This window comes from Molothrus aeneus, chromosome 9 (genome assembly GCF_037042795.1).
Source record: "Molothrus aeneus isolate 106 chromosome 9, BPBGC_Maene_1.0, whole genome shotgun sequence".
Classification (NCBI taxonomy): Eukaryota; Metazoa; Chordata; class Aves; order Passeriformes; family Icteridae; genus Molothrus; species Molothrus aeneus.
In genome coordinates, this window is record NC_089654.1 from 20,492,489 (window position 1) to 20,511,909 (window position 19,421).

General features: G+C 39.4%; 1 long non-coding RNA gene across 2 annotated transcripts in view; it reads right to left on the bottom strand.

The window, feature by feature from the left end:
• LOC136560240 (uncharacterized) overlaps window positions 1–19,421 on the bottom strand; it is a 111,743-nt gene that overhangs the window by 71,259 nt on the left and 21,063 nt on the right. Inside the window, exon 1 of one of the 2 annotated variants that reach the window (XR_010784099.1) lies at window positions 1,755–1,862. The exons of the other annotated variant lie outside the window; for it this stretch is intronic. This is a non-coding gene — a long non-coding RNA (uncharacterized lncRNA). Of the gene's footprint in view, window positions 1–1,754; window positions 1,863–19,421 lie in introns of those variants that run through there. 2 annotated transcript variants of the gene reach the window in all.

Genomic DNA, 19,421 nt, shown 5'->3' on the forward strand with positions numbered 1-19,421 from the left:
ATATTAAATTTAAAACTTTTAATATATTTTAATAGCCATTTGAGATGAGGTGAGATTTTGGAAGTTCCACTGCTAGTTGATTGTAGGACATGACAGTACCCCCATCACAACATGCCACATAAAAATATTTCAAGAAATGGCGATTTGCCTTCCTTGTGGTTTTGGATGCCTCAGACTGGAAGACGATAGAAATAGGAAGGGGGAGGGGAGAATATTCTCAATAATTTTCAATTTTTTTGGCTTTGTAAGGCTATATTTTTACACTTTAAGGAAAAGATTCTTGAACACTTGGCACATAAAATCCTGGCCAGATTTTTCTTAGAGCTCAGCATTCAATTGTTCCTATTTACAGAACTTACAAACACATTTTCAGGTTTTGAAATAGCTCACATATTTGTTCATCAGTGAAAGCTCTCCAAATTTCTGAATCTAAAAATTACCAAAATTCTGAATGAAAAATTTATTTGTGCTGTTTGAAAAACAATGGGGGAGGAAAGTTGCAAGTTAGACTCATTTTCTGTTCCCTGGTTATTTACTGAAATTTAATTTGAGCCAGAAATCTCAAAGCAGATCTCATTATTTTTAGTGGGGGAAAATGTAACACTGTTCTACTGAGTTTCAAGCGTATTCATTGGTGGTACATTCTAATACGACTGCTGATTCTAAATTATCTTCCCATCTATTTTACTTTACACTTTGCATATCTAACTTGAAGAATGCGATTTGTTGCCACAAAGTATATGAATGAGTGGTTTTTTCACATTTCTCCCTGGGGAGGACAACCTGGGTGCTGAGATGCTGAGCATGGCCCAGCAACGTGAGCTTGCAGCTCAGAGAGCCAACTGCACCCTGGGCTGCACCCAGAGCAGTCCTGGCAGCAGGGCAGGGAGGGGACTGTCCCTCTGCTCTGGTGAGACCCAGCCTGCAGTGCTGGGGTCCCCAGGGCAGAGAAGAACATGGACCTGTTCAAAAAAGTGAAGAGGAGAACACAGGGATGATCTGAGGGCTGGAGCATCTCTCCTAAAATAACAGTCTGGGGAAGAGAAGGCTCTGGAGAGACCTTGGAGAACCTTCCAGTACCTGTAAGTCCCCTACAGGGACTTTTTACAAGGATGCGTATTAACAGAACCAGGGGGGGATGGCTTTGAACTGAAAGAGGGCAGATTTATTGTAGATATTAGGAAGAAATTCTTTATTGTGAGGGTGTTGAAGCATTGGAACAGGTTGCCCAGAGAAGCTGTGGCTGCCCCATCCATGGCAGTGTTCAAGGCCAGGTTGGATGTAAGTCTGAACAACCTGGTCTAGTGGAAGGTGTCCCTGCCTAAGGCAGGAGGACTGAAACCACATCTTTATGGTCCCTTCCAACCTAAACCATTTTATGAGAGCATAAACATGTGATAAATGCATGGCATCATAGACAGCAAAGTAATATTACAAGGCAGAGGAGAACTCAATATATTCAACTTCTAAGAGCTTCATGAAAAAAATAAGCAACATTGGCTGGAATAATGAAGAGGTGAGAAAAAGAACCTCTTATGGTCACTGATATTTACAGGGAATGTTCTCAAATACACAGCATACAGTCCTAAATCAAAAATGTTAATTTCACTTCATTACAGTGTAAATGAACTTAGCCTCTCTCATTTTGGATCAGCTTAATACCTGAGTCTCATCAGTCAAAAACCCCTCAATTATCCATTAATAATATGAAAATCATTCTATGACATATGGTGGGATTTTATGGATTCCATTACCTGTAAAGAAAGGCCTTAGGTCCTGGAAATAGCTATATCAACTATGAAACTCACAAGTGCTCCAAATGAAGTTGAAAAGAGCTCATTCCTTCCTCTGCTAAAGCCAATGCCAGATTTTTAAATATCCTGCAATGAAAGTGAGACCTGAATGTGAATAAGAAAAAGGCTTTTGTTTGTTTGTTTTCAAACCAAAGATAATAAACATTTCTATATACCAAGAAAAGTGAAGTGCCTCTCACAGAAAATTTTGAAGCAATAGAGAAAAGTATTTTATCTGCCAAATGGGTTGGCTGTAAAAATTATTGAAGTCTTTTGCAGTGCATGCCTTTTTCAATGTTCATCTATGCCTACTAAACTTTAATTGTATGGTATTTTCCTCTGAAAAAAAATCATCACTGAGGAATTGAAAAAGCATTTGATAGAAAAAAGGAAAAAGTGCTAGACACTTCATATTGTTTTGGTTTGCTCTTTAATCATTGCATTTGTTTCAATATTTTACTTCTACAGCAGAAGCTTTCAGGTGTGAAAAAATCTTTTAAGCCTGTCATTGACTCCAGACAATGTTGCCTATATCTTCCCCTTCTCTTGGGTACCCTGCCATAGCCTCTGACTCCACATAGTAAAGTTCATCTTTACTACAAATTCCTTCATCTGGTGCGAGGTCTCAACTGAACCCCAACCCTAATCACCTCTCCTATGTTTCAGATGCTCACAAAACCCCCTCAGGTACTCTGCCTGTAAATGGATACCATAAAATATAGCCTGCCTGCCTGAGGGAAATCTCTGTTTGCCAACCAAACCCTTGGTATTCCAATAAAATTTACAAACCAGGTATCAGTGAAAGTCATGCATGCTTCTGCAGGATGTTTTTTGCACCCAGGTGAATTTTATCTGCTTTTTGTGGTTTTTCCTTACCTCATCCTTGATCTTAGCTATAGCCTGTGTAGCCTACTTATATCTCAGCTTGTATCCAGCACCCTATTCAAAAGCTGCTGCCAAAATTATCCTTTTCATGCTGCTAAGACCCTGCCAGACATTCATATTCAAATCAAACCCTTCATCCTCTGCTTCAAGTTCACAGTTCTCTCAAATACAAGGCCCAGAAAAACACAACACATACAGCTTGGCTTTCAATTTGCTCTGATTATTTTAAAACTTTCCTTCTCCCCATTATTGTCTTCAGACTTTGATGTCTATTGTATTTTCTGTACTGTTCCTAAGTTTAGTGGTCCATCTTGCTGACTGTATATAAATTCATGAGTTCACAAATTTATATTCTTCCATAAAACACATGCTTCAAGTGGGGAGGTCGTGTCAGGAGAAGAGGAGTTTAACCACTACCTCTGTGAGTCACAACAAAATCTAGAAAATGAATCACAATTGTTTTGTCACAGTTCATCACACTTCTGAACATTTTAACTCAAAAACAGATACTTTTAACTCAAATTTTAGGTCATCTTACCTAAAAACATGGAGAAAACCCAAGCAACTTCAATCTAAGATGGTGTCAAAGTATAATCTTTTTGAAACAATGCAAATCTTCTGCAAAACTGTTTTGTTGTAAGAAAAAATCTAAAACCTGTAAAACAGGTAAATAGTTCATTTTCTTTCAGAGTGTATTCTTGTTTTGTTTTCACTTCTGACTCAAAAAGCTACTGACTCTGGAAAACCAAAAAGAGAGCTGACAAAAAGTAAAATAATAATGCCCATCTTAAGCCTAATTTTATACTCCTCTGATTTCTTCTCCTATATCACTGAATTCAATTAGCTTACATTTATTTTCATTTAATCTATTTAATCTCTCAGTACTCATCTGTGACTGACACAAGGCACTGCTGCCATTACCCTGCAACCGCCGCCTGTTCGCCCACGCTTTTTATCACCAAAGGAGCTCATCCTTTCCATTTCCTACCCATCAACAGCCCAGACACCAAGGCAGAGATGGAAAAAAAAGATAAATCGAAAAAATCAGTTTTATGAAACTCCCCACCTGATAATGTGTGTTCTCAGACACAGAGTTGTGTGTCACTGAGGCTCTCCCTGCAGCAGCTTCCCAGGGTTATCAAAACAGCGCTGAGCATCCAGAGATGCTGCCCATCATCATTTTCATGCTGAAAGCTGGGAGGATATCTGTTCCTTGACTATGCTTCACTTTAATTATCAGGTTGCAATTAACACCCTGCCACTCTTTTCTGTTTGCTTTGCTCCATTTCCTGCAAACTGATTAAAAAAGAGAGAGAGAATAAGGCTTCCAGAACCTTAGTTTATCCAATAACATGATTTTTTATCTGAAAGAACATTTTCATCTTTTAATTCTTTTTCTAATTACTTTCTATGCCCTGCATTCAGCATTCCCCAAAATTTGCCTATCAATGACATAAAAAGATTATCTTTGTCATGTTGCTAGCAGAGAGTCAGAGAGTTAAATCAATCTGAAATTATTCTAAACCTTCAACCCATTTACCCCAGTCTTATTTCATCCTCTTACTTCCTGATTCAGGATTTTTGTGTTACACAGCTGTTATTGAATGCCTAGGGTGAATAGTTTCAGATTATGAAAGAAGTTTAACACTTAAGTAAAATTATGACCTATTATTAGGTTTTTACTGTAGAAAAAGAGAAAATCTTTAAAGATGTTATGCTGAAATCTTGAAAGTATTAACAAATGTTTTATCTAAGGATCAAACACCTTTTGAAGAATGATAGGTAAAGCACAGCAGCTCTGCTGGGTTCAGCTTGCACAATTCTCCTTACTTAATGTAGTTTTTTTTTTTTCTCCTCTATGTAGAAGGCTTGAAAATTCTCAAAACCACAGGCATTGGGGCAATTTAATTCACTAAGTTTTCTAAGTAGGATTCAGTTTTCAGAAGTCTACAAATCCCTGGGAATTTTTCCATAATTCTTAGCTTTATAGATCATAGGCAAGATGCAGCAGAATTGGAAGAAGTGTTACACAGCAAAAAAGGCCATATAAAAATCACAAAAGAAACCCAAAGATGTAATTCTGTGTGTGTGTACAGTAAATTCAATAAACAAATATTCTTTACATATGAAAAAACATGTTTACCTAATATTCTGCCTGTATAGAAAAACAGAGTAGATCCCATAAACCAGCACAATACACCTGCTGACTCCCAGTACAGCAAGCCCTATTTCCCAACAAGGAAATGTTTCAGCAGATGAAAAAGCCTGTGTGGTTCTGAACTCCCAGGGACTTGCTGCATGGGGGAGAGGTGCTGTCAGGGCAGCAGTGACAGGGACCAGGCTGCAGCAGTCCTACTGCACACACAGGTGCCTTTCCAGCTCGAGTCCTGAAGCACAAAGAAGCCAGAGTGGCCCCAATCTCCACAAGTCACTGTACTGTAAATTGGAAACACCTTCTTCACTTGACCATTGAACTTTCCCTTCTTCAGAACAGTCCTCTAAAGGAGATCATCTCTTATAGTGCAATATTCAAGGTACACATTAAACAGGGGAAAAAAGCAAGAGTCATTGTGCAGTGGTTGATCTGTAGAGTCAATTCTCTCACATTACATGAACTGTACTAATGCGTAATTTAATTTTTGTAGAAGCCCTTCTCCAGTAGTTTATGACCTTTCCATGGTGCATAGTTAAGGTAAAAATCATTTACTACAGTTCATTATCAGTAAGAATAAAACACTTAAGAACAAAACACTTGTTTTGTTTATCCTCAATTGAACTTTGAGTAGCACCAGCTTCCTCCTGTTTGGAATAAAAAATGGGTGGGGAGGTAATAGGCCCTCCCTTCTGCCTTGAATTCCCCTCTTGCCATCAGCATAAAGGTATATCCAACTACAGTCACAGTGCAAGCTTGCAAAAGCAATTCCTTTTGCAGAGCACTCCAGCCAAAGCAAGGTTTCCTCCTATCCTCTCTCCTCTCCATGCAGGAATGGCCACCTTTGGCAGTATCCTGTGCTCCTCCAGCCACGTTACCATTTCACAGCAAGCTAATAGGAGCAAGAGGAGGCTAACTGCCTGGAATAAGAGGATAAAGGTAATGGAGCAGAAACAGAATAGGAAATATGAGACTTTTTAATGCTGTTGTAACTGCCTGCTTCTAGCAAGTTTTGGCCCCGTGATTGTCTCATCTAAGATTCAGACTTTTCTGACTTAACCAAGCTGCATAACCCTGCACAAGGTGTTCGTGTTCCCATCCCCCTGGGGAGCACTGTGCTCTTTCTGAGAAAGACAAAGATAACCTTATGTCAGTGTGACAGAAACCTGGGGACTCAGCTGCAGTTAGCCAAAACCCCAGGTGAGATTAGGTTGAGTTTGAACCTCAAAGCAAGGGTAAATCTGAATTTGTATCCTCAGCTTATAGTGAAGCTCAATGCAGGCATCCAAAAATCAATGCACTAAAGCTAAAAGCTTAGTATGGAGTCCCCCAACCTGATTGCTCCTGATTTTTTTTCACTTTTTTCTTTGACTCTGAGCCATACTTTTCAATCAGTAACACACTGGTGTCACAGAGGGCTGTACATTCTCACAAACAACCCTGAGGACACTCATTAACCTGAGGAATTCATTTTAGATCTTGTCCATTATGCAAATGAGAGGTACAATTTGTTCTCATTTTCTGTGTAGCATTATTGATTTACGTAACTCCAGGTTAGTCTTGACAACATACTTTTTAATCAGGAGAAGAAAACAAAATGAGGCCTCTGAGTTCAAATAAAAAGGAAAACTGAACCATAGCTTTTAATAAATTTAAAAAAGTAGGTGAAACTGCAGCAAAAGTGATGTATGAAAATTATATTGATCATACAATAACTATTTGATGCCAATCAATGAAGTAAATTGCCTGGAATGGATGACAAAATATTTATCATCCTAGGATTGATTACATAAGCAAAATATACTTATTTTGATATACCAAAAATGGATTGTTCCTTGGGGATTTGATTCAATGACAGACTTCTAAATACTCCAAACTCTATGCTTTCTAAAACCTGCAGGAGCTGACCCTACCCAACAGAGTAGCTCTGAGCAGCCTGCTCACAGATCTCAGAGCCAGGTGTGGCTTTGGTGCTGCAGGGCAGAGGGAGTGAGGTCTGCAGCCACCCCATCACACAATCCTTTGGGACAGCTCCAGGCCCTGCACATGCTCTGGTACTCACCATGCTACTTCCCAGCTCTTATCCCATTTCCTTCAGATAACATGAGTAACAAGCTGAGTAACTTGCTAAAAAACACATATATAAAATCAGTTTTCCTTGCAACTCGTGGAAAAGCTCACAGCGAGCCAAGAGCAAAGATAAATCATTTAAATGGAGACACCGATCGATGCAGTGATCGTAAACCTGCGGCACAAATGCGGGCATCTGAGCATGGCGCTTCATCAGGGGCATGCAGGCACAGCCTGGGACTGCTCCTTGCTGCTGCCCAAATAGCAGGCAGGCAGGGACGGGAGGCAGACCAGACAATGTGGACAGGGCAAGAAGGAAGAACCCTTGAACATGAAAGTATTGAGGAGCAGCTCAATGAGAGGACAGGATTCGAGACTTGCAAGAAGCGCGGTTTTCCTCCTCTGAACACAAAAAAGCACGTTCAAGCTCCTCTTTGAATTTTGTGTCCTCACAGAAATGCAGTTCACAAAAGTGTCCTTTGTATGAGTGATTACACAGGTGTTACTCTACATTCTCATCAGGATTTTTTACACTACCTATTACGCACAGAATGTCCAGGATCACAGTGACTGTGAGCTTTCCTTAGGGACTAGAGAGAAAAATAGGAAAATAAGTTAAGACCACCTGCCAAAACAGACAAAAAGTCACCCACAAGCAAGAGCCTCCAAGGATTTTGTATATTTTTTCTACAAGGTATGACCTCCCCAAAAATACTCTTGCTTTTTTCCCTTTCAATAAAGAGTGGTTTTTGATTTTTTTTCATGGAGTATTTAGGAATCTTGCTGCAGCTATTAGAGATTCAATTTCAGAGATTTAAACAGGAAAATAAAAAAGCCTATTGGGGAACTATATGAAATAAGAAATAATCTGTACTCATATAAGCTCTAATATCCTCCTGAGTCCAGGTTACAGTTGCATTTCAAGGCTCCTTTTTACTCCCTATTAGCTTTCCTGCTCTGCCTGACAAAGAAGGGCACTAGAATGGGTAAATATGGGAATGTTGCACTTTTGTGGTTATGCAGCTGTGGTTTAAATAAAATTTCACAATAAGATAAGCAATGGAAAAGACCTGAGGCACTGTGAAATATCCATCTTTGGAGATATTCAGAATTTGACTGTAAAATGAATCAGGTGACCTCCAGAGACTCTTCCATCATAAATTATTCTGTGGCTCTATGAACTTTGGGTTTTTGCAATCTAATAAAACAGTTGATTGAAGGGTTTATATTTGACTGTAGCTTTGAACAATTACATTTTAAACCAAGCAAACCTGACTGTGACCAACCACAGTGAACCAGGAGCACCTCTGGGACAGCTGAAGACAGCAGACCCTTCACCAGCAAAAGAGCTCCCACCACCAAGAGGAGCTGTGCCCAGACACCCAAAGCTGCCACCTGCTCTCCTCCTGCCTGTTTCAGGTTGAAACATCTCTTTAAGCATACATTTTCACCAGAACAATATAAAAATATTATATTCCTCTTCAGCACAGCTTTCGAAATGCATAAATTGCTTTTTAACTCATTGGGGTTCTGAAATGCTTTTCAAAGCATTTTCTGTGTAATGTCTGTGGGAGTTCACAGAAGCTATCAGTCTAACAGTTCCTTTCAAGAGGGTTCATATGTGAAGTGGTTGCTGGATCAGTTGGGTACAGAGCATGGCAGCCCAGAAGGATGACAGGCAAAAGCTGCTACACACCCATCTGCCCTCCATGTGTGCCTCCATCCTGGCTGGCACCGAGCCCTGTGTGTCACTGGGGCTGATCCCCAGCAACGATCCCAGACACCACCATCCAGAGAGGGGGAAAGGGCCAAGCTCATGGAGCCCTGTGTGTCACTGGGGCTGATTTCCAGCAGCCATCCCACACAGCACCATCCAGACAGGGGGAAAAGGGCCAAGCACACAGAGCCCTTCCCTTTGGCAGCATCCCCAGAAATGTTTTCCTGACGTTTCATGCACTGAGATGCTGGCGGGTTTGCAAGTGACAGATACTGAAGGACTCACCATTGTGACACAGTGCAATAGCAAGAAGCTGGACTAATAGGCTCCTAAGCACCATCTGATTGCTTTGGCTACCAGAGTTAGCTCCATGGACCACAAGTTTTAAGAATGCAAATTTCAGCTACTCAAAATGTGCATGACACACTATTTTAAATAAATTAATTAAAAAACAAACTCCCTGGAACCAAGGCTTTCCTAGAATGATGAAAGGGATGAAGGCAGTTTTTGCAGAAGATGAGTGCCTAGCTCTTGAGCATTTTGCTTGTCAATGATGTCAGAAATATTGTTGCCTATGTTGAAGGTACAGTGTTCTCTAACATGTAAATCTCCTATCACAAGATTCTTACTGGAGAAAGCTATTCAATCACAGCAACAATCTGCTCATGTTTAAAAAAGGGAGCTGAAAGTTCAAAAATAGTTATAAGGTACGTCAAACACAGCCGATGCATTAACCAGCCACTTGCCTTACTCTCCTGAGGGCTGTGAAATATTCAGTTTTACTGCAGGAAAAAAGGAGACTAGCAATAGGATTTTTTTCATCTGCCTGTGCTTTCTGCCTGGGATTTAATCCTGCATATAGATACACAATATTATTCCCACCCAAGCTATCTGTTTTGCATCACAAAATGAACCATTCCCCATTTGAAGGGGCTGTCAGTTATCCGTGTTTTGTTAAGCATAAAGCAATACTTGCTATTCCAAATCCCACACTGACAGTCACTTCTTAGGAATCTGAATAAAGTCACTTGAATTATTTAGAATAGTGAATAGAATGCATTATTCCATTGTTCTATTTCTACAATTAAATCAAGATAACAATAAACTTTCAGTTAAATACATGCCAATGTTTGACCCTGATTGAGATTGAGGTAGATTCAACTCATGCTTCTTTGAGGAATAAATCATGATACTCCAAAAAAATAGAGGTGAAAAACAGGGTATTCTGATAATCATTTTAGGAACAAGGGCTGAGATACTCCAAGCAGATGGGACATGTATAAGCAAAATGTAAAACCTAGTTAAGGCAGAGTTTTATTGGTATAGACCTGCTGGAGGACACATCTCTTGGATAAAACTGACTATGAACACTAATAACTGCTGCTTACATAGCCTAAAACTAATGTGTTTCCAGAAAGCAATTCAGTTGGCTGATAGATATACTGGGTTTTTTAATAAGGTGTTTACCTTTTTCATTCAGAATTTAGGAGGCACAAGATATTCCCGTATTCTTCTTCAGCATATTTTCTTGTTAAATTTTTCATTTCCCCAAAAGCATGGCCAACTCACAGCACTGTGGCTGCTATACGTGTGCTCCTAGTAATCATTTATGAGGTGTTTTTTTTCCTCAGGCCTTTGAATCTTATTCTTTAGAAACACAATATATTGCATTTTTTCAGAGGAAAACATTTCCTAGAGACGTCTTCTCCACCATAAACATTAGATAGAATTAGTAGTTCAATATAAAGAGATTAAACAAGCTGGAATAATGTCTATTCCAGCCCAGAGATGCAGAGTAACGAGGGCCGAAGAGAAAGCATGGTATTAGAAAACAAAGCTTTAAAGCTTCTTCATCATGCATCGAGTTTATGTTTAAAAGTAATAATACTGGGAACAAGAAGGCTGCCTACAACCTGTGGTCTATGAAACTGTCAATACTTGAGTCACATTTATTTCTAAAGCCCTTTTTTTTTTAAAGCAAGAAACAGTTTTATGTGTTATCATCAAAGATGAGGAAAATTTGTAACATAACTGTCTCAAAAGCAAGAATACAGATTTCAAAACCAAACATGGCATCTGAAGTCAAATTTGATGAGAAACTTCTCATTAATGGCTTTGACATATTCAGAGGATTACACTGATCTACCTGAAGTTTGCTGAAGCCACTTCCATGAAGCAACTTAACTTAGAATTGTCCCAAAGCTATTGTGGATGATGTTACGGCAAAGATCTACAGAAATACCAAACTATGCAAAAGTTGTTAAATTGTCAGATTTTATCATAAATACACCCATTGGACCATCATCTTTAAACACATTTTAAAAGTACCCCTAAAAGAAAAAACTGTATTCAGTCATGTCAGTAACTATGCTCAGTAACAAAGATTACTGGGGTAGCAACAAGGCTACTCTGGGGATAATTGCAGTGCTGGAATGAAAAGAAATTCCAGAAAAACACAGGAAGCAAGTCAGCTCTCTTCTCCAAGCCACCTTTCCTAACACACCCATAAATAACAAACCTTCACAAACATAAGCAACATCTTGTCACAGAAAAGCACGACAATGTTTATACAATTTTTCCACAGAGAAAACATGACAGAACAAACTATATGTAACAGATTAGTCACATTACTACATGTTCTCAGGGAGAATACTCTAAGCAACTGGTAGAACTAGAAGGAACAGTCCAGGTTCAACACTTATCTAACAAAATAGTCTCGTGATTTTTACAACATAATTTTCCTGAATGGAAAAGAAAAAAATCGGTTTTAGAAAAAAATAATGAATAAAGAGGATCTATAGAGAATGTAAGTAAATACAGCACAATGACAACCAAGAGAAGTAGATCTTTACCACCAGGGAGTTGAGGAGGAAGCTGAGTGGCAACGAATACCAAATTTCTATAACTTACCTCAGTTACAGAGTTAAAAATAAACTCTACCAGTCCAGAAGACTGCAGTGTGTCCTGTGTTATTAGTTTTTGTACACAAGTGTGACAGTTTGGAGACTACGCCAATGTCAATTCCTCAATTCCACAATTTCATTTGACTTGGAAAATAATCTTTACTATGGACTGAAGCATTCATTCTCCAATTGTAGCTTTACACTTAGAGAAAGACCACATCTGGAAAACCCTGACAGAGAGATCAGTGCCCACAGTTACTGAATGGCTTAACCCCAGGAAAATAATGAATTTACTACCAGGAAAGGATTAGTTTTTCAGTGAGTTTCTTTTTGTTGAAGTAAGAGTCTGGAACTCCTGCTGCATATGCAGTAATATAAAAATTGCAGTTTCTCTCCCTGCCATTCCAAACCAAATGTCAAGACTCAGTTTTAAAGATAATTCCTTTTGAGCTAAGGAGTTTGTTTTGCGTCTAAAAGCAAAAGCCCAGAGAAAAGAAATGGGGAGAGACCAGACCCAAAAAGTAGCTTTTGGGCAACCTGCAGCTCTCTTGAGAGGGCAGAGAGCAAAGCCAGTGCTCAGCAGGAGTCAGGACATCACAACGAAGCAGGCAGGCGTGGCCACTGAGGGATCTATCCCTGGTGCAAAAACCCAGAGCGCCAAAGCCAAGAAAGGGAGAGGAGGCAGCAAAAGCTGGTCTGACCATGCACAGCACTTTCCAGACTGGGAGCGTTGACTGGCAGCACGTGCTCCAGTTGTTTTCCAGACAGCAGCATGACTGCTCTTGTAAAAGACATTCTTACACTTAGATTTTGGAAGAACTGCCTCATGAGGCACTTGCAGAAGGAAGAAGTTGTCTGAAACTCATTTTGACTTGAGCTTTCAACATCTCTCTACGAGTATCTGGTTTCAAGTAAAAAGAACATTTACCTTAATGTTCTCCATTCTCCTCAATGCAAACTGTGTCCCTCTTGGTGTCTCCCAAGGAGATGGGGGTTGTAAAAACAATTTGGTTTTGTTGAATTGGTTAGCCAAAGCAGGAGGTGCTGTATAGCATTTTAGCATGATCTTACTTTCTTCTTTTCAGATGAGGTTAAAAATGATGCGCTTATGCTCTTGGAGTATTTCACACTCCCATTTGAAAATATATGCAAATCAAGCTTCAGAGTCTGGAGTGGCCAGTCCAAGTGTTTTATCAATTTCAAAAGTCGATGCTCTGTGCTTTCCCACATATTAAGTAAATCTTTCTATATATCCCTTATAAAAATTTAAGCTTATGCTCTTGAAATGTACAAGTGCTAAGAAAAGAGGGGACACCTACAGGATAAAAAATTATTAGAGCCATAAGAGTTCAAGCAATCCTTGTTCTCTCTTGTCTTTTTCAATTATGCCAGGTTTGGGAGGAAGGGATTCATCCATTCCTCCAGCAGTCTATTCTGCATCTAAGGCAGACACAGCAAGTCATCAATAACAAGAGGAAGAGATTTTATATCTACAAAACATATGCTGATAGACTTGGAAAAGAACTATTTTTGCTTAATATTTAACCTCCTATGCAACCATGCACTGCTTACAAAAAAATGTCCCAACCTTATTATCAGGGCTGTACAAACATGAAAAGGCTGATCAAGTCCATTGCACAGCCCAGCTTGGATGTTTATTGTAAAAATTACAGCAATAATTATAAAAAATACATATCTAATAACCGCCTTTTCCCCTTACCCTAATTTATGATGTGCAGTTTCCCAGGCAACAGACTAGTCCAGGGAGTCTGTAGACCTCTGAAATTTTTTCATTCAAAATATGAACCATTGTTAACTGAATCTATGTCAGCTTACACAGGTTTGCTTTTCTTAGCCACCTGGTGTGCACTGCTCACAAGTAATCTCTCTATATGCTGCAATGGACACTTTATGTGTTCAAACCCAGCATAATAATTTGATTTTCAAAGGCAGTAGAAGACTTTTTCGGGTTTAAAAAAAGATATAAAAATGGGTACACACAGGTTTGTGATCCCCCCCATCATTCCCTCTCTCCCCACTGCTTTCCTAAGCACGCACAGAAAAGAACTTTCACAAACCCTAGATTTGGCCTCAGTTTTTGGACCAAATTGTGTAATATCTACTGTCCTGTAATGTCAAAACCAACCCATTACATTAGTAAAAGAAAAACAGTCAACAAAATGGGTATTTCTGCCTTCAGAACCTCTATAAGCCCATCCCTAAACATCACAAATATGCTGAAGAAGCACATTTAATTAAGAACACAAAATGTCCAAAAGGAAAACATACTGATTCTGTTAATTGTGCCATCATTCCTGTAAAACATACCTGAGGAGAAAGCAGTCTGTGACCTGTAAACATATGCACAAATGTGTCTCTACTTCCAAGCTGTCCTTTGTGGAGAGTCTGAGATGATGAACTAGGTCTACAGTGAGAAGTTTCACTGCTATATGCCTGTTCCTCAGCTGAGCTAAATGTACATCATAAAGTAAGAAGCTATGTAAGAGCCAGTTACGTCTTCCTATTTTGGGATTTTTTTTTTAAACTCAGAACTTACGCAAACTATGTCACTTAAAGCCTAATGCATGTCATAATCTGTTTTTTCTTACATTGGTCATGTATCTTCTTCACAGTCTTGCCAACGAGGCAGCACAAGAACCAGCGTGTCAGGGACTCCTCACAGCAGTGAAATTCCCATTTGGCTCCGTAGGATGCTGTCTGTCTCCATGCACTACACAGATGGAAGACAAGTTCACAAATTGAAGACAACTTACCAAGATCTAAGAGTTCAACCAAACACTAAACATGGATTTCTCTTACAGATCAGTCACACATGCAGCCACTGACGTCTCTATGGAAAACTGTCAGATATATTGCCTATTTAAAAATAGTTATTTACAATAAAACAGAAATCCAGGAAAAGACAATATTAAACAGATGGGGCTTTTTTGCTGATTTGCTCTGTTTGCTATAAAAATAAGGGGATTTATTTTTACTGTTATTTTTTTTCTCCAGGTTATTATAAATATAGGATAAAGTCTGATACCTGGGACCATATTTTCATTCACCATCACCATCCCAGTGCAAAACCTTTAAATCTTGCCTGAAAATATATTAAGATTCCTGGACCTAAAATAATCTGTGGGAATACTTTGTGCATCTCAAGATAAGACTGTATGGTTTCACTGGGTATAAGTTAGTGCACTACTGATTTATTTTTTACATAACATCTCTGACCAACATCTAGCTCTTGTTCTACTTGTTTCCTAGCTATGCAAGAAAAAGAGAATGAAAATTTTCCCATCTTACCAGCTTCCCCTCAAAGTCTATACTGATGTCTATACTGCAGGAGCCTTGTTTAGAAAGCAGGTATCATAGGGACATTGTCACTTTTTAGAAGTTTCTGCTCAACCTAACTGAAAAGTCCCTGTGAGAGAGGTTTTTAAGCAAGGTAATGGGTATGACTTTTTTATGTATAGAAAGAGACCAGTAATAAAAGGCAAGAAAGTACTTCCCTCACTCCTTTTATACTAAGCAATGGATTTTCCCCATTGTAATAGACACCTAAAAGCAATGGTTGCCAAAGAGATAAAGGTACAAGAGCAATTAACTGTTCAAATCAGAAGTGTTAGCACACCAAAATGGAAAGAGTGCAAACTTCTGCCGTGCATCCTTTGTTTCTACTGCTACAGAGTTCCAGCTTTCCCATTTCTTCTCTTTTCTCACTTGTAGATTTTCACTGCTGAGAATTATAGAAAGACAATATGTTTTCCAACAGCCATTTTAATTTTAGGAACATCTACTTGGTAACTGAATTTTAAACTCAAATTATGATATGAATTCAACTTTATTGTCAAGAGGCATTTCACAAAAGAGAAAACACAAAAGGATTTGTGGATGAGCTCTTAATTCTGATAGTGACTTCTTTTGGATTGCCAGGTAGCCCAGGAGTATAAAGCAATGTTGAAGTGAAAGGAGAGGTAATTCTACCTTCAAGAGTATAAATGCATATAATATATAATAACTCTCTACAAAAGTAGGAAATGCTGACAAATACTAACCTTGGAGAAAAGGGCATAAAAGATGTGCAAAAGCAAAGCTTTTGGGAGCTAATACAGGAATGGCAAGAGGCAATCTTGGAAGGCCACTGGGTTTAAAGAGCTAATTACAAAGAATGTCAATCAAAAAACAGTTTATGCAGTCAGAAGATCTCAGTGGCCATAGTCTACTGATGCGGGAATTGGAGGAAATTAATCCATGGGAAGCATGAAGCAAAACCATGATATGAGCTGCTTAACTGCCAAGTATACAAAAGCTCTTAATAGTCACAAAATTCAAAATTTAGCAATTATTTCTCTTTCCTTCCTATTTGCTGGGGTCATGAGAAGGAGTCTGAGTCCCTCAGCCATCCTCCAAGGAGGAGGTTAACAGCCTCATTTATCATGAGGGGCACTCTTTTAAATGCTATTGAGATCAGTGTAACTTTCTGCAGGGTGTGAGATCATGCTAACAGCGGCCACCTCACTGTGACTCTGAGCTGTTAATGCACTACTCCTGTTTCAGCATGTTCACGCCCCTTGAACAAATGCTAACATGGCAAATGCCATCATGATTGCTCAGTGCACTCAGAGCAACTTCTTAGGCACCCATGTCCCGGGAATTTGGCAGGCAGGGAGGCAATCTGGTGTTTATACTACATGGCACATGTATGAAACACTTCTCCACTGGTGATGAAGCTAGCAAAGAAGGTCCCAGCTGTTAAGCAAACAAGTATCAGCTGTCATATTCATCAACCCCCTGAATGTGTCTGCAACCTCCTTGGATGAACATCCTTGTGCACCTTCCCCAGGTGCCCCCAAACCCCAGCAGCCTCTCTGAGGCGTGACTTCATGACTGCACACTTTGTCCCCTCATTCTGTTCAGCAGCTGACCCTTCTTCTTCAGGGAAATAATGCTGATGGAACAAGGTAGAGGTACCACAGAAAATGGTTTCATGATTTCAAAATGAGTACAGATACAAAAGCCAGTGCAGCAGGGATGATCCTGACCTCATCACCACGGCTCTGCAATCTATCAGCCCAAAACTGCTTCTGCTTCCCATCCACTCAGCACAGACCGCGTGGTGTCTGCTTTCACTGCTCACTCACTTCAGCAGTACAATGATGCAAACTGTAGGTCGCATCTGACTGTGAGAAATAAAGGTTCTATCCCTAAATAATGAAGACATTTTTCCTTACTGATTGATGTTTCTGTTTAATTCTTCTGATTTAAAAAAGAAAACAAATTTTACAAATTCCTTTGAAAATTCTCTGAATTGTATGTTTATAGTTGTAATTTCAATTTAGGATCCTAAAAAAAATACTGATTGAGCTATTTGGGTCCTAAATGTATCTCTGAAAACTGTCAGAATGGCAATATATATCAGACAAGTATACAGAATATTTCTGATTAAAACCAGAATATTAGAACACTCGGAATTACTTGCCATTTTGGTCAGTAGCTGTGGGAGTTTTACAAGTCATGGACAATTTAGTTGCTGTCTCCAACTCTCACCCAAATTTCTGTTTTATTGACCAACATTAAGCAAAAATATTACAACAGGACTTCTGAGACCAAGCCCAATGTTAAGGCAAGGTGTATAAGGCCATAAGGCAGACAAAACAATAATAGAGCAGAGAACTGAACTTGGCTCTTCCATGTCCTAAGAATTAGATGTAGTCACTCATCAGAGGTCTGTGAAGAAAGCACTGTAGCTCCAAGCCAGTAAATGAGATACCTCCACTATGGTAATGTGAATCAAACTCCCACATCTTTCCAAATAAGTGCACTGCTGGGACATAATACAGGTTCATTTCCTCCATTTTTTATGGAAGCAGATAGGAAAGGTTAAAATTCAATTTCACAGCAAGACAGAGAGAAAGAATTTTTTACCTTGAAGATTTTTAATAAGAAAACAGTTTCATCTATTTTCAATAATCAGCATTGCTGAAGCTAATTCACAATAAGGAAATAAAAGTCGCTAACTTTCCCAAGGCCACTTGGCTTTCTTCACACAAACAAGCATCCTGAAATACAGGGTAATCTGAATTTTGAATTTGCAGTTCACTTACTCTCAGTTGGTTATGCTGTTCATACAACCACTTCTATACATTTCACTGATGATGCATTGTGTTGCTCTAAGCTGGCATATTATCAGGTAAGCTGAAGGGCACCTTCACTCTTCTTCACAGATTCCTTTTGCCCCTCCAAACATTATCTCTGCTCCCCTGGCTCCCTAGTCTTTGTCTTACCCTTCCAAAACGTTCACTTTTTGTAGAGTTTGCAAGGCAAAAATAACGAGCTACATCCTGCTAGGAGTCTTGGTGTCCCAGCCCTGCCAGCCGCTCCTGGCTCTGCTCACACCCGCTCTGCTCTCCCTGCCGCTCCTGAGATCCAGTGAGTCACTGCTGGGAAACACAGCCTCTTCCTCTAGCACCAGCTGCTCCCAAACCCAACAACAAACTGGAAATAATATTATTTCTCTTTCATAGGATAGAACAGTATCTCCTGGCCAATCCCACTGTCTTGTTTGGTTTTTTTTCTCCCATTTTTCTTAAGGCTTCAACTGTGTCATTCCCTCTCCCTCACCCTTGAAAACTGAAAAACACAATTAAACATCATTGTCAACTACCAGCAAGAAAAAGATCACTTTTAAAGTTTCAACATGCAAATTTTATAGGTCGGGTAAACTAAAACAAAGAATCCCATCAACCTCATCACTTTCTCCTAAATCTACATATTTTCATGGATTTCGTATTTTCTACATACCTTCAAAATTTATATTATGTTCTCTATGTTATGGTAGAAATAATTGCCTCTCCACTGACAACTTGTCAGGTTTCAGGATGATGCAATATGAGAAGACAGAGATATTATCTTCCAGATTTATAACAGAAATACTCCTCACAGACCCTTAACTAGTGCAGTGCTATCGAGTGCCACTGCAATATACAATGATAGTAAAAGTTATGTTATGTGAGGTAAAAGACTCCCTGCACACACCTGAATACTCTCCTAATAACTTTTAAAGTTATCCATAGCATAAAAAAATTATAAAAAATAGCTTATTTTCACAGTGGTCTTTTCTGTTTTACATATGAGTCTCCAGCTTCTTTCATCAGTTTTTTTACTGTTTTGGTTTGTTTTTCTTCTTTTTTTCCACTGTCTGTCTCCACCCTTGCTCTTTATCAAGATTTCTCTATGAACCTTTCACCATGATGATATCAATTACATAAGCAGGCTACTGAAAAGGGAAAGATTAAAAAAAATAAGTGTGTGTGTGTATTTGTATGTACACATGTACCTATGTATGTGATAGCACCTAAGGCAGGCTTCTAATTGTGAATGTGTAAGCAGAGTATTCACCAAGTTCCCAGATGCCTTTTGTAAAGAACTGATTAAGTTCTGAATATTAAGAATTAGAACTAAATGTACACAACTCATGTTTCCTACATGAAATATTCTGTTCATCTCAAAGGCCCTAGTTTGTTTTCAAGGGATAAGGAGCCAGTAAGAAAATGCACAGATAAAAGCAAATTAAAAGAAACTTTCAGCTCATAATTAGAGGCATGATGTATTCTTTTTAGATTTGATACACACAGAGAAACCCTTGAGATACTTGTCACATCCGGCTGCATAAGAGGAATAGCCAGAGGTCTGAGGATGAGCAGCCAGCAAGTAAAGCAAAGCATGAGCAGGGCCCTCTCCCCCAGCGTCACAGCGCTGCTCCAGGGCAGGATGCTTCAGGGGCTGGCCTGGCAGCCGCCCCCACGTGAAATGAGCTGCTGGCAGAGCCCAGCAGAGGGGCTGCCCTGCCCAGCCTGGCCCCCAGCTCTTTGCTGAGGGGGTGTGCAGCTGCCCAG